We start from the raw sequence: 13,517 nt of genomic DNA, 5'->3' as shown, positions 1-13,517 counted from the left end.
GGCAAAGAACTTCTGATACCCGCGTTCTACAAAATAATAAGGGACAGTCTAGCCATGACGCATATACCAGAGAATTGGAGGAAAGCGAAGGTAGTATATCTATCAAAAGTGGAAGGCAACTCATACGTTATCGAGCACTAGTCCCTGAAAGGTGAATTCAGATATTAATAACAACTACACCTACTAAGTACAAGAAGCACATAATAAATAATATAAATAGGGCCACGAAAACTCCTATGTACTGTAAGAGAATGTTCGGCAGATCATAAGAATGCTCACTTAAAATGATATACTGGGTATATGAAACAATGGTGAAACCCATCGTTACATAAAAAAAGGACTATTGATACTCAACGAAACAAATAAAACAGGATGTCTGGGTATAACCCACTATATCTAGTAGTACGGGCTAAAGCAATATCGGGAGCAAAAAGGCTACAGTCAAATGGCGCTACAATCATAACGATAGTTGGACACAATGCCCTAATTGACAAGATACAGGACCTTAAGCGTATGGCACTAAGAACGGACAAAATCAAGGTCACGCAGTCAGACAAACCCTTTGTAATTAACGAGGGAAAGGGACCACTGGGACTAAAAATTACCCGGCTTAGGCAAGGCGGCTACTCAGTATGGTACACTGCGGCTATACGATCGTAGATCGGCTACGCTGTGGGTGTACTAAACCGTGGACAATAGGGCAGGCAACTCACGTGTAACATAGGCTTGGAAGCAACAGCCTTACAGGCAAACATAATAGGAATCCAGACCTGTGTTCACCTGATAAAAGAAGCCCAGGGGCCGGACCTTCGCCATCAGGAGACCAGGCAGCAATAGACGTTTTAGGGCAGTTTGAGACTAAGTCAAAGACTAACAACTACAAAACTGCTGGGAGGATCTCCTGGATAGGCCTTTATAACCTTTCACAGCATATAGGCAACCATGGTGCTGCAAGAAGGAAAATCTATTTTGCAATGAAGGGGGGCCAGCAACAGCGACTCATAGGCCCAGAACCAATATGCTGTATCAGTGATAAAACCTAGAAAAGAGATATCAGTCACTGGTTGGAACTTAGACATAAAAACTACTGGGAATAACTGTCAAAGCTAGAACTCTTGAAACAACTTTTGGGCAGCCCGCTTTTCAGGAAGGGTGAGAACATACTGGGCCACTTCAGACAACAACTGCAAAAAGTAGCAGGGCCACTCACAGCTTATGCATCCTACAGGAAACACCTACATAGACTCGAGAAAGTAGATACATCGAAAGTAGAGGTTGTGAGGAAGAAAAAGAAACCAGTCTTCACATTCTATATTTCTGCGAAGCATTCAATCAGACCTGGGCGACAGTCCTAAGTGAAGGCAAACTCTCACGATTGAGGATTAGAACTACATAATCGGGAAAATACTGGACTTCCTAGAAGCATCAGAACTAAACATGTAAGAGTAATACTATGGCGTACAATAGGACTACAACAGAGTAGATCGCAGTGCAGGGAACGAACCAACTGCTACTACCCAGCAGGGAAATTTTAGTGGTTAACCGGGTACGGAATTCCACTCTACGGGACATACTGGTGTTTATAAAGAATGTCTTAGTCGACAAGAAAAGCCATAACTTAAAAAAATCTGAAAGTGAAGGCAATTACTGGAGTTATGTGTTATTTGTGATGCTAATGTTAAACCTGTGACTAATAAAAATGGTAAAAGCCATGAAAAGACACAAGCCATATTTTCTGTGAGATCAACATTTTAAATTTTCAGGCTAAAGAGAAAATTGGGTCTATGCCAATAAAAGTATTTAAGAAGTGTAAAGAGAATGCCCGAAAAAAGTCTCGATAAACCTCTAAATAGACTACAAATATATTAAATGCTAAAAGGAAAAACAAAAAGACGAAGAAGAGGAAGAAGACGAAAAAGAAAAGAAAAAATACGTAGAAGAAAAGGAAAGAAAGAGAAATTATTACCCCAAATAATCAAATAATCAGTTAATAAAATATTTATTTAAAAAAAAAATAAGGATTGATATGTGTCATCTTCTGTACTAGAAAAAAAACTTATATGTGGAAACTTTAAACAAAAACTGATCAATATGAATGAAAAATTTTGAAAGTAAAAAACCAAGTTCTATTTAATTTATTTTAGATGCCATAATGTAAGAGCTACATAGTTTATCAACCAAAAAACTATCCAAAAACCGTAAACTTACAACATTAAAGCGAATTATGTAAATTAAGTTTTAGTGCTCATAAAAAACTCAGTTTAACTTTTTATTACTAGAAATGCCTTCCTCAACTTTACTATCTAGAGCTAGACCATTTAGCACAAAATCTAACCATTTGCTCCCAAAATAGTTACCGGACTGAAAATGTATAGCTGCATATACGGGCGCATAGCCACGTAAAATAGTTAAAGGCAAAATGAAATCCCGTCCTAGGTTTATTGGAGCATGACCTATTTTTTGATAGATATGAGCGCCTCTTAGCCGCATAACCCATTTTCCGGAGGAAACGGTGGAGAGCGAATATAAGAGCATTAGAGCCAGCCACTGCGTCATTTAGGTGAAGCTGGATGGAGAGAGATTTGAATTTAAGAAGCTATTAGGGTGTCTCCTGGCTTACTTAGTTAGATTTTACGATTAATTTCATTTAGAAAAAGACTCAAGAGAAAAGATGGCTTAGTAAAAACCATGTTATATATTATTTTTATTTCTGTTAATATAAAAAGGAAGTTAGGTAACGAACTTAATGTCAAACAACTTAACTTATTGCAAAAATAAATTTTACATTACTATGTTTTGTTGTTGAGAAGTTCTTAACCCTTTGTTGTTGAGTTATTTTTCAGGGGATTTCAAATGATGCTTACGTTACTAACGCTTTTAATTTGAAGTCCGTTAATAAGATAAGCATAGGAATATTTTGTGTACAAGTAGCATTCTTAACGATGGAATTTTGATTTACCTTTATTTAAATTAAAGAGGAACTGGTCATTGTTTGATGATCAAAGATGATATTTTTCTCAATACCACGCATATCTAAAGATCTATCATAAATAATATAATATAAAATGACGTACAGGTTTCATGTCTTCGGTTAACTAGGCGTTGGTGGTATTAGTCATGCTAAAATTTGGTCAGAGACCGTACATCCATGTTCTCTCCTGATAAGGAGTGATTATATATAGCATGCGCGATAAAAGACTATATATGTTTCATGACCCATTTGGCAAGCAGAGAGGAATGGCAGGACTCAATAGTCCTGGTATACCATCTGGTATACAGATGACTTCTGAATGAACAGCACAGCCGGCTTCTATGATGGAGTCCCATATACTAGCAATGCCTACTCACTGGTGAAGCACTCTACTGTAGTCCAGGCTAAAGTCTTTGCTATGTTAAAATTTGGACAGAAATTTTAAAATTGCGGAGGCAATAGCATAGTATCAATCTGCTACGCCATTAAGGCTGCTTAAATTGTACTGGAATAAATAAAGGCTCTAGAGAAAGTGGGTTAAAAAGGGGTCACAGAATTAACTTATCTCGGTGCTTGGCCACTCCGGTAATGCTGATAATGAGGAAGAACTTACATAAACAGTTCTCTGTCTGTCTCACTAGACAATAACTGCGCTTAAAGAGATGCGAAATTCAGCTAGTGAAAGGTCTTGGTGACAGGACACAGATAACATGCAGCACCGTTGGTGTTTAAAGGAGGAAACACTGTTGGCCACGTTATGGGCGAGTGCCGAACATTTAGGTTAATATATCTGAGTAACAGTTTGCACAGCGATCTAAAATTTCATAGACCAATTAGTGACTCTCTCGCTGTACCAAGGCGAAAGATTTTGTCGGGTATCCTGATGAAGAGAGCTTTCCATCAGGAGACCTATGTGCACAACAGCCTTTGGCCACTACAATGGTCGGTGTGGATGTTCATGGTTAAATTCATGATAAATTTGTAAAAGCCCAATTTATTGGAAAAGTTTTCAAATAGTATGTTTATTCGGTCTTCTGAATAGAAATAAATTGCAATGATTTACAATATTTGATTTGAAATATTATCCTTAGTATCAAGAACCTGTATTCGCTTAGACTGAGTCCTATCCAGATGATGGACCCTATGGTTTAAATATGGTAGAATTTACTACCTGAAGGCTGATGGATTTTTGTTGTGTTTACATGGGATGTTATTGATTAAAATGCTTATTTACAATATATATGTGCAATTATAATAAATGCTTAAAAGACATATTTTTGTGTTGCCCAGCAGAAAATAAATTATTATTTTTTCAAGACATGAAGAATAAATTCGATCATGTCTCGATTAGTTCAATCCCAAGAAGTTCAAAATGAAGTATTCGCATACCTTCTGATAAGTCTACTACTTTTCTTAAATTAAGAAAAGGATGAATTTTGTATGATAACATTCATTGCATAAACGAAAAACTATAAATAATATACTTGCCTACATAAACAGGAGAAGTAAAATAGATTAGAATTTTATAGGATAATACAAAATATAAATTATTTAGGAAATTGTTCAGATATTGCTATGTATTGAAGGTTTGCTCTATTTACTATTTAGATTAGAGGTGAAAACTAAAAAAAAATTAAAACGTTAAATTTGTAGTTGAAAATCTAAAAATGGGTATCTTTTGTGTTGTTTATTATTTTTCTAGAAAATGACATGCATTTTTAAAAATATTTTCTATTCTACTGAAAAATCTAAACATAAACGATCTTGCGTTTGCGATAACCACTGGATTAATGCTAGTTAATCAAAAGATAAGAGAGAGATGAAGCACCAAGTTCCAGAAAAATAAAGTCAAGTTATCATGCCCCAAAGAAAAGTATTGTAAAAAAAAGTGGATTATATTTCAAAGCACGGGCTAAAAGTCTAGTGTATCATTAAATACAGTATTAGTTACATATTTTGTTGGATATTACGTAGCTGTTTTAATAAATATCAATTTAAAAAATATTATCTCATACGCTGAAATATTAAACAGAGCATTTTAAAAAATTAATTAAATATTAGAAACAGGTATATTTTATTCATGTATCTTCTATTTCTGTTGAATTATATTAGAATGATACCTATTAAAAAAGTAGCCTTCGTATTTTCTTTGTTACTTCGACTTTGTTCGAAACAATCTATGGAAGTCAAACAAATATCAATCTAAAAAAAAAGTCTTTTATTTACTGTTTTTGGAAAAATCGTAGGGACAAAAAAAGTAAGTAATTTTGTTTATTTAGCTTAAGTTTATTTACCTAGAAAAAAATAGTAGATTTAACGACCGAGACGTTGGTTAAAATTAGGATTTCTTATTCAATAGATAGGTTTTTCTTTTTTTTCCATTTCAATGAAAAATAAAGTAAAGTAGGGTATTGAAAAGAAGAAACAAGCTCAGAGGTCGATAGATTAAAGCTTATCTCCTGGGTGTATAAAAATATCTGTTATACCTCAAGTAAATTATTGTATTTAAGATTTATTGGACTAAATTTGATTGAATTTAATATAACAAAAAGTATATTTAAAATCGAAAGTTCACATTTCTTTTATATTGTTCTTTTTTTTTCAAAAATTGATCGTATAACATGTTATTTTATAAGTTGATATTTATTGACAAAGTGACGTAATACCTAGCAAAATAGGTAAACAATTATGAATGCATCACAACAATATAGATTTTACTAAAATACAGTTTTGCTAAATATAGATTGTTAATTAAATTAAGGAAGAAAATTAGAAATATTTTGTTTTCAATTTCTTAAATACGAGACGAGAAGTGGATGCAACTTTTTTAGCAAAAAGACTTTTTTATCAACCTAAACTTCATTTCTCTACTTATCTGTATTGCCGGTCGAATATAAAGTACAAACTTAATTTAAAAAAGTTTTCAATCTTTATGAAACTAGAAGTTCTTTATATACTAGTTTCTTTACTTTTTTAATTAAAATCATGCTTCTTGGAAGATTTATTATATATTTAATTTGGTAAGATATGCCTTGGTAAATGGTTATTGGTTGGACATTTAAATTGATCAACAAAACAGTCGCGGCTTAGATTGTTATTACATTAATCCTTTAAACCCTGCATCTTTAATCATTGTCAAATTATTATTTATAATAAAAACTTTCTAAAATTAGCAAATAACTATGGAAATCTAATTATTAATTATCAAATTTAATCTTAAGTTTTAATATAAACACAGAGGTTTGATAAATATTCAATTTTTCGTTGGAAATATTAGTTCAAAGCATTTTTTTTAAGCATTTAAAGTAATTTTACAGTTTATCCTAGATAATTGACGAAATTGGTTATACTCCGACATTTATTCGTCTTCGAGGAATTTAAAATAACTTTTTTCAATGTTCAGGATATTTTCTTAAGTCATTTTATAGAATATTTTCTAAGTATTGGCAATAACTCTTTAAGTAATTTGGTTAGAGTTTAAGAATTTCAACTTGAAATTTAATAGATTTTGATCAGGTATTTAAAGTTTTTTTTTCATATTGTTAATTTTTTTTTTAACTAATTTCGTATACCGTCTAGGAATTTTAAGTATATTTTTAAATGTTTACTAGGCTTTTATTGTCATTCGGTATGTTTTTCGGGCATTTTCTGCATATATTGGAAATATTTCAATAATTTTTCTTGGCTTTTAGGCTATATTGAAGTAGTTTTTTACATCTTTCAGATATTTAAAGTAAATCTCTAATATGTTAGTCTTATGTTTAATTTTATTTCAGTTATTTTATTGAAATACCGACTTGAAATATTTTTCTTGTTTTTAGGCTTTTGCGTGCAATTGTTTTTGGGACCAGTTTTGTTTTTTCCACGTATTTGATGTCATTTCTTATGCCTCTTAGGCATATGAAAAAAAATTCAAAATATCTGATTTTCGTAAAAGAGTTTTATGTATTTGAAGTTATTTTATATTTTATTTCGAATACTTATGGAAATAACTTATATTCCTTCCCCTTGTTTGTCTTCCCAGAATTTTCAATAGTTTCTTGTGGTTTTCAGGCTCCTAGAGTCTTTTTGTAATTGTTCCAAGCAATCATTCTTCAAGTTATTCAGCAATTTTTTTCATATTTTCTAAGCATTTAATATTACTTTTCTGTCTTGTAGATATTAGCAATAATTTAATAATTTTTTATGACTTTCAGGCAATTCTCTACATCTATCATGTTTTCTACATTAAAAAAATATTTCAGCTATTTCAAGTTATTTTATGTAATTTTTAGAGTTTCTTAGGACTTAAAGTAACTATTCTTATTTTCCAAACTTTTGAGAATATAGCAACAAAATAACCTACCAGACTATGTGAATGAAACTATTACGAAACTCAATCACAAATCTTTTAAAGACTTCATAAGTCAAGAATCTTAAACTTTCGTTATTATAGAGAAAGATCCACAAAAATAGGATTTTGTTTATAAATTTTTTAGTGCAATAAATATATATAGATGTAAGACAATTATAATTTCTGTTAGACGTGATTTACTAAAAATAAATATGATTATTATATGAAGCTACAAACTCTAGTAAGCAAAAATCTGATGGTAACAATATCAATATTTTAGATGACAATAATAAACCTTTTGATAAAATAAATCAGATGGCAAATTATTGCAATGATTACTTCATAAGTGTAGCACAAAAAATGGTCAATAAGATACATCTAAGTATTACTCAAAACGTGTTTCTTAGGCCAGTGAGTGAAAACGAAATTGTCTAGCATACAGCATCTTTTACAAATAATACCTCCCATAGTCAAGACAATATTAGTTCAAAACTCATTAAGTGACGAACTTGAAACTCTGTGATAAACTTGAAACTTGAGTACCATATACTCGAGAATCATAATAAGCGCCATTTCTACGAAGGTGTCTCTGGATATTTTTCTTAAAGTTTTGCAAGTTTTAATGTTCGTGAAAAGTAAAGACGTGCTTTGAGAGATGATTCCACAGACTTGCACTTCCCCATAAAAAGAAGTCTCGATATAGCGACGTTATAGACGTCTGCAGATGCATTCAATATTCATGAGTTGCATCTGCCTGTTGAGCAGATCTTGTATGTATAATAAATGTGCTTCATAAAAAGTTCCGGATAGTACTTGAAGTTATTAGAGTCAAAGGCGCTGTGCTGAGGGTCTTTCAGTGCTACTTTAAAAATAAAACACAGCAAATTAAATTAAAATACTGTTTAAGTGATTGCCCTGCGTCCGCTTCTTTTTATAATATATATACGAGGCATAATAATATTCTATGCCGACGATACTGTTCTATTCTTTATCCCTGATACTTGGTAAACTCTCAAAACAAAAGTAGAGGTAGCATTGGCATAGTTAAAAACTGGCTGGATCATAATAAATTAACACTTAATATACATAAAACCAAGTACATCGCATTTTTCTTAACATATGCCGATATAGAAAATTACAATTTCTTGCAAATAACACTATTTAGAATTGGTATTCATGAAGTCAGTACCATTAAATATCAGAATATCACAGTTGACAAAAATTTAAAATGGGCCGATCATGTGATTGATCTTGCAATATGACATTATGTGGCAGTTATGTGGGCTGATTTTAAATAATTTGCTAATGATCAACTCTAAAGTCAAAATATATTTATTGTTTAAATGTTGTACTTTTATAGTAGTGTCTCTTTTTTATGAAAACAAGAATTTGCAATTTAAGCTCGAATATATATATATAATATATCATACTAGACCAATCAAAACCTGGTCATGCCTTTGTATAAGAAGAAAGATACTCAAAGATGTTTAAAAAGTGTGCCTCCAAAGTGTACAATTTACTCCTAATAAACTAAAAATATTATAAACGATGAAAGATTTGTCAAATTTTTTGATGTTTGCTAACTATACGACATATTTTATATCATACGTTTTCTTTTGCTGCTTTTTTTGATATCCTGATCTTTCATCTCTTTATATTTTGGGGCTAGGTACTTACGGAGTTTGAGTGGTGTTCGTTTTTGTTTTTTATTTAATTTTTTTTATTTAGTAAGAATTTATTTTTGTTGAAATTATTAATTTTAGTTTGGAGCTATTGGATTGTTTTTTTCAACAGGTTCTACATAAACTAGGTGCAATTATATAGTATCATTTTTTAGGCATAAATATTGTGTTGATGAAATTATTTCTATTTTAATACTTGAATATTTGAATAAACTCAAAAATTTGAGTTAACTTTTTTACTTCATACCTCTTCTATAAGCTTAATGACATTTTTATGGCATTGGAAATAATTTCGAATATTTTAATTAATTATTTTAAGTAATATTTTTTTTACTTTAATATATATGTTACAATAAGGTTTTAAAGTAATTTTATATGCCTTCCAGGAATTTAGTTCAGTTTGCATAGAATTCATAAATATAAGTTAAAATACTAATGATTTAAAATAGCTTCTTTATAAATTTATAAGCAAAAGGACAATAGTTTACTATGTAGATGGTAAATATTTAAAACATGACGCAATTAGTAATAAAATTTTAAAAATAATTTTGAAGTATCTTATAAGTATCTAAAAGTCGTTTAAAAGTTTTTAATAGTACTAATTGAGCCAAACATTTATGTATTAGTCCGTTTTGATGCAAACTATTTAATTATTCTATTTAATTTTCTATCGCATTTGTATTGTTTAAAAAAAGTAAATTAAGCACTTTACTGATAAAAAATTAAAATAATTAAACCTTAAAATTAAGCATCAATTCTTTGTAGTATTTTATTTTTAATAAATTATTTTTTTTTTAGTTCTATTATGAACGAAAATAAAGAAACCAGCATCATGTTTATTTAATTACTTTTTCTAAAACAACTTCTAAACATTCTAGAGCAATAAATAATTATATAAAATACTTCAAAGTTAAAAGGCGTATATAATTGTAAATCTAACAACAGGTATCAAAACATTTACCTTTTCCAATTTAAGTACACCCCAACAACATCGTGTTAACTTAAACTATTCTCCTTCTATTTAATTATGTTCTAGAAAAATAAGCCACGCATAACTTAACTGTATACAATGTATACTTTTTTAAAATTTGCTGTTTAATTCGAGCTCTTCGAATAGCTAGGTAGCTTTGGACACGCGACTGTCACGGATCGCTCCTGCAAAATTTCCAGGATAATGTTAAGATGCTGTGCAGCAGTTGATGGTGTTGCCGCTTCGATCGTGAGGGAGCCACCGGTTGGTGGTTTTAAAGGGCCTTAAGGGTGCCAAATGTAACTTACAGCATATTTACTACTAAACGTTATAGTTATTTGTATTTTTTATACTTGCCTTTTTTAGTATTGAAACTATATTTAATTCTTCAATACAGGCCTTGAGAAAACTTATAATAATTTAAATTATTTTTTGTGTTAACTATATTCTTTTTATACTCAAGACATTAGGCTATATAAGTTTCAAAATAATTATGTAAAAATTTCTAAAATTATAATATTTATTTTTGTATTTATGATTAATAATAATAATTATTCTATTGTTCAAGTAATACCAGGGGCCCTTAATTTTAACATTTTTTCGTCGCTGGAAAGTTTTTGATAAACAAAGGGCCTATTGAATACGCGAAGCATTGGCGACAGTGATGAAAAAGGAACATCCGATAACATTTTATTTTATACGTTATATTTTATAAAGGTAAAGTAAATATGAATGCTTTTCCTTGTATAGATAAATGATAAAAAAAAACATTTAAAAAATTTACTGTATTTTGAAATATCGTTTGATATATAATCTTATTAGATATTATTTATAAGATCCCCTTACTATATAAATAGCTAGCCATTATAGTGCTGAGGAGTTTACAGTTGAAATACTCCAGGACAGCCAGTTGAAATCTGAATTGTCCTGATATAACCATGTCTGGGCTTGCAGGAAAGCCTTGGTCTGAAGTCTTTACTGGACTTACTATTGTGATTTAGTGCCTTACATGTCTAAGTAGAAAAAGGAAATTTATAACTTACAAGAGCAAACAGAGCTGCCATCTGGTACATAAAAAACTTTAATTAAATCTCTAAGACAGAATGGTACAAGAAAAGCCTTCTTATCTTTCTACAAAATATGATATTAGGAAGGAACATAATGTTGTTCCTGTATTAAATATCAAAATAAGCATCTAAATCTATTTGTACCAAGCAGCAGGGATAACAAGGCAAGAGTCACAGCAAGTGGAGGATCCTACATGATTTTTAACTATTCCGTACATCAAAGGCACTTCGTCAGAAAATCAGAAGAATTGCCAGAAAAATTAACATCAAGACTGCCCTCACTTAGACGACAATCATACTAAGTTCAGTATCGAAGATTAAGTCAGAATGCCTACTGGGCACCAAGAACTACCGGTCAGGACAAGAAAAACCAAAGTAAACCTGAACAGGAGAGGATTCCAGATCAGGAATAGTAATACACACTTGGTCCAATGGCCACAAAATCTGCAATAAAATCTTTGTTGTTAATGAGCATTGGAAGAAAAAAAGAGTCCTGAATTGAACTCACGTCACGCCAAACTAAAGAATGTCCTCTGTGAATGAATGAAAAAATGTGACCTCTTCTACATTACCAGACGTCACATGCCTCTATAGACACCTCTAGAATATAAGCCTGTAGAATAGTTGTTGTTGGAAGTTTGCATTTGACAAAGTAGATACTAATGGCAAAGTTCGAAAATTAGATTTTAAAGTTTCCGCAAGTTGCATTCCTATTTTCTTCTACGTACTTTATTTACATAATATACTGAAAATAGTCTTCGTTAATTATTTAGTCTATATGCGCTAAGTTTTGTCAAGCCAAATTTAGCTTTTATTAAGAGTAACTCTATTGTCTTTTGCAGCATTGATATGTATCGGTGGTAAATTAGTGTTATATAGATATTATACACACAGTGTTATGTACATACAATATATGATGTCAAAGATACTGACATTATTGAGTTGAATAGTAACTTGAGTGTCATTGACAATGTAATATAATTATAATATATCCAATTGAAAAAATAACCATTGGAAAAATATTGACTTCTTATTCTCTGATTTAAAGAAATTATAGAAACCTTATAAAAACTATTAATAAAATTATTATGAAAGAATCTTAAAACAGTTGCATCAAGACCACAATTTTTTACTTAAGCCAATAAAAGTTGATCTTTTGTAGTATCGGAAGCTTTACAAAAATCAAGAAGAATATGGCATGTACTTAGATAATTAGTAACTTGGAAAAAGGTTGTGGTTGTGCTGTGGTAAAAAATTTAGTAACAACCTTCTCCAGAAGAATTTTAGAAAAAGATGATTGGAAAAGTATTAACTAGATGGAAATTCATTGATTTGAAGGGTGTGGATAACTGAAATTAGAACTATATTTGCAGTTATCCAGTAATCAGCGAATGTACCCCAATATAATAAGTTGCTTAGTAAGTAAAGTTAAGATTTTTAATGACAAATGATGTGTTTTAGAAAAAAAAAATATAATTGATAATTAAAAAAAAGTAAATTATTTAATAAAGGTTAAAAGTTTTCTAGGATACATGTTGTGCGACTCAATTTATGCGTATTTTTAAACTATAAAAGAGAGCTGAATATTAGTCACTGAAACTAAATAGTAGGACTAAAGTTATTGTCAAAATGTTAATTTGGATTCACAAAGCATAGAAACACGCTCTCTAAAATTCTTTAATTTGATTCAACAAATTTGGGAGGATTTTTAAATATCACAGCATAGCAGAATCATTTTCCGTGATGTCAGTAAGGCGTTTGACTATGGTGAATATGATATCCTATTAAACAAGTTACATGCATATTGTTGCTGCCAGGAAAGTCTCTCGCAAATTATTGTCATGATTAATTGAATGACTGTGTATAAAAGCTTTGGTTTTTCAATTTAAGAAAAAAGAATTCAGTTTAATCAGAACTATTGAATATTTAATAAGTTTTTAATAATATGCCATTACTAGTCAATTGATGTTAAACAATATGTTTATATTTCAAATTAAATTATATATACAATATTTAACTTCATAAAACATTAAGCTTATTTGATCAATACCAATATTTCTTTTACAACTTAATTATGAGAGTTTTTATTAATATTTAATTAACATCAATGATGGAATGATATTTTGAGTCGCTTAAATTAAATTCAATTCGCTTCATTAATTTTACTCATGTTTAATGCCCACTTGCAATTGTTTTATTTGAATTTTTAAAGTGTACTAATATGGAATTAAGTTAGTCTCAAATACCATATTTTTAATTATTAACGCTTTTTGCCTCCATTATTATTCCCTCTAAATATTTCATTTTTAAATTAGTATTGGCACAATTGATTTTCCAATATGGAGCATAAATACATACAAATATGATTCCACATGTATATTTACGTAATCTAAAATAATATGTGTAATATATTATATTATTCGTAAAATAAAAATCGTGGTTTTACTTACATGATGTAGACTAGATTAGCACAACAAAACGTCTATTATAAAAT

The 13,517-nt window shown here is 30.2% G+C and overlaps 1 protein-coding gene across 1 annotated transcript in view; it reads right to left on the bottom strand.

Moving 5' to 3' along the window:
• LOC126741564 (uncharacterized) overlaps positions 1 to 10,113 on the bottom strand; it is a 36,119-nt gene extending 26,006 nt beyond the window's left edge. The window contains exon 1 of the mRNA XM_050448031.1: positions 9,948 to 10,113. The gene's annotated coding sequence lies outside the window, so the exon portion shown is untranslated. The remainder of the gene's footprint in view (positions 1 to 9,947) is intronic.
• Between the last annotated feature and the right edge of the window lie 3,404 nt (positions 10,114 to 13,517).

This window comes from Anthonomus grandis, chromosome 10 (genome assembly GCF_022605725.1).
Source record: "Anthonomus grandis grandis chromosome 10, icAntGran1.3, whole genome shotgun sequence".
Classification (NCBI taxonomy): Eukaryota; Metazoa; Arthropoda; class Insecta; order Coleoptera; family Curculionidae; genus Anthonomus; species Anthonomus grandis.
This window is presented reverse-complemented; position numbering and strand designations above follow the sequence as displayed.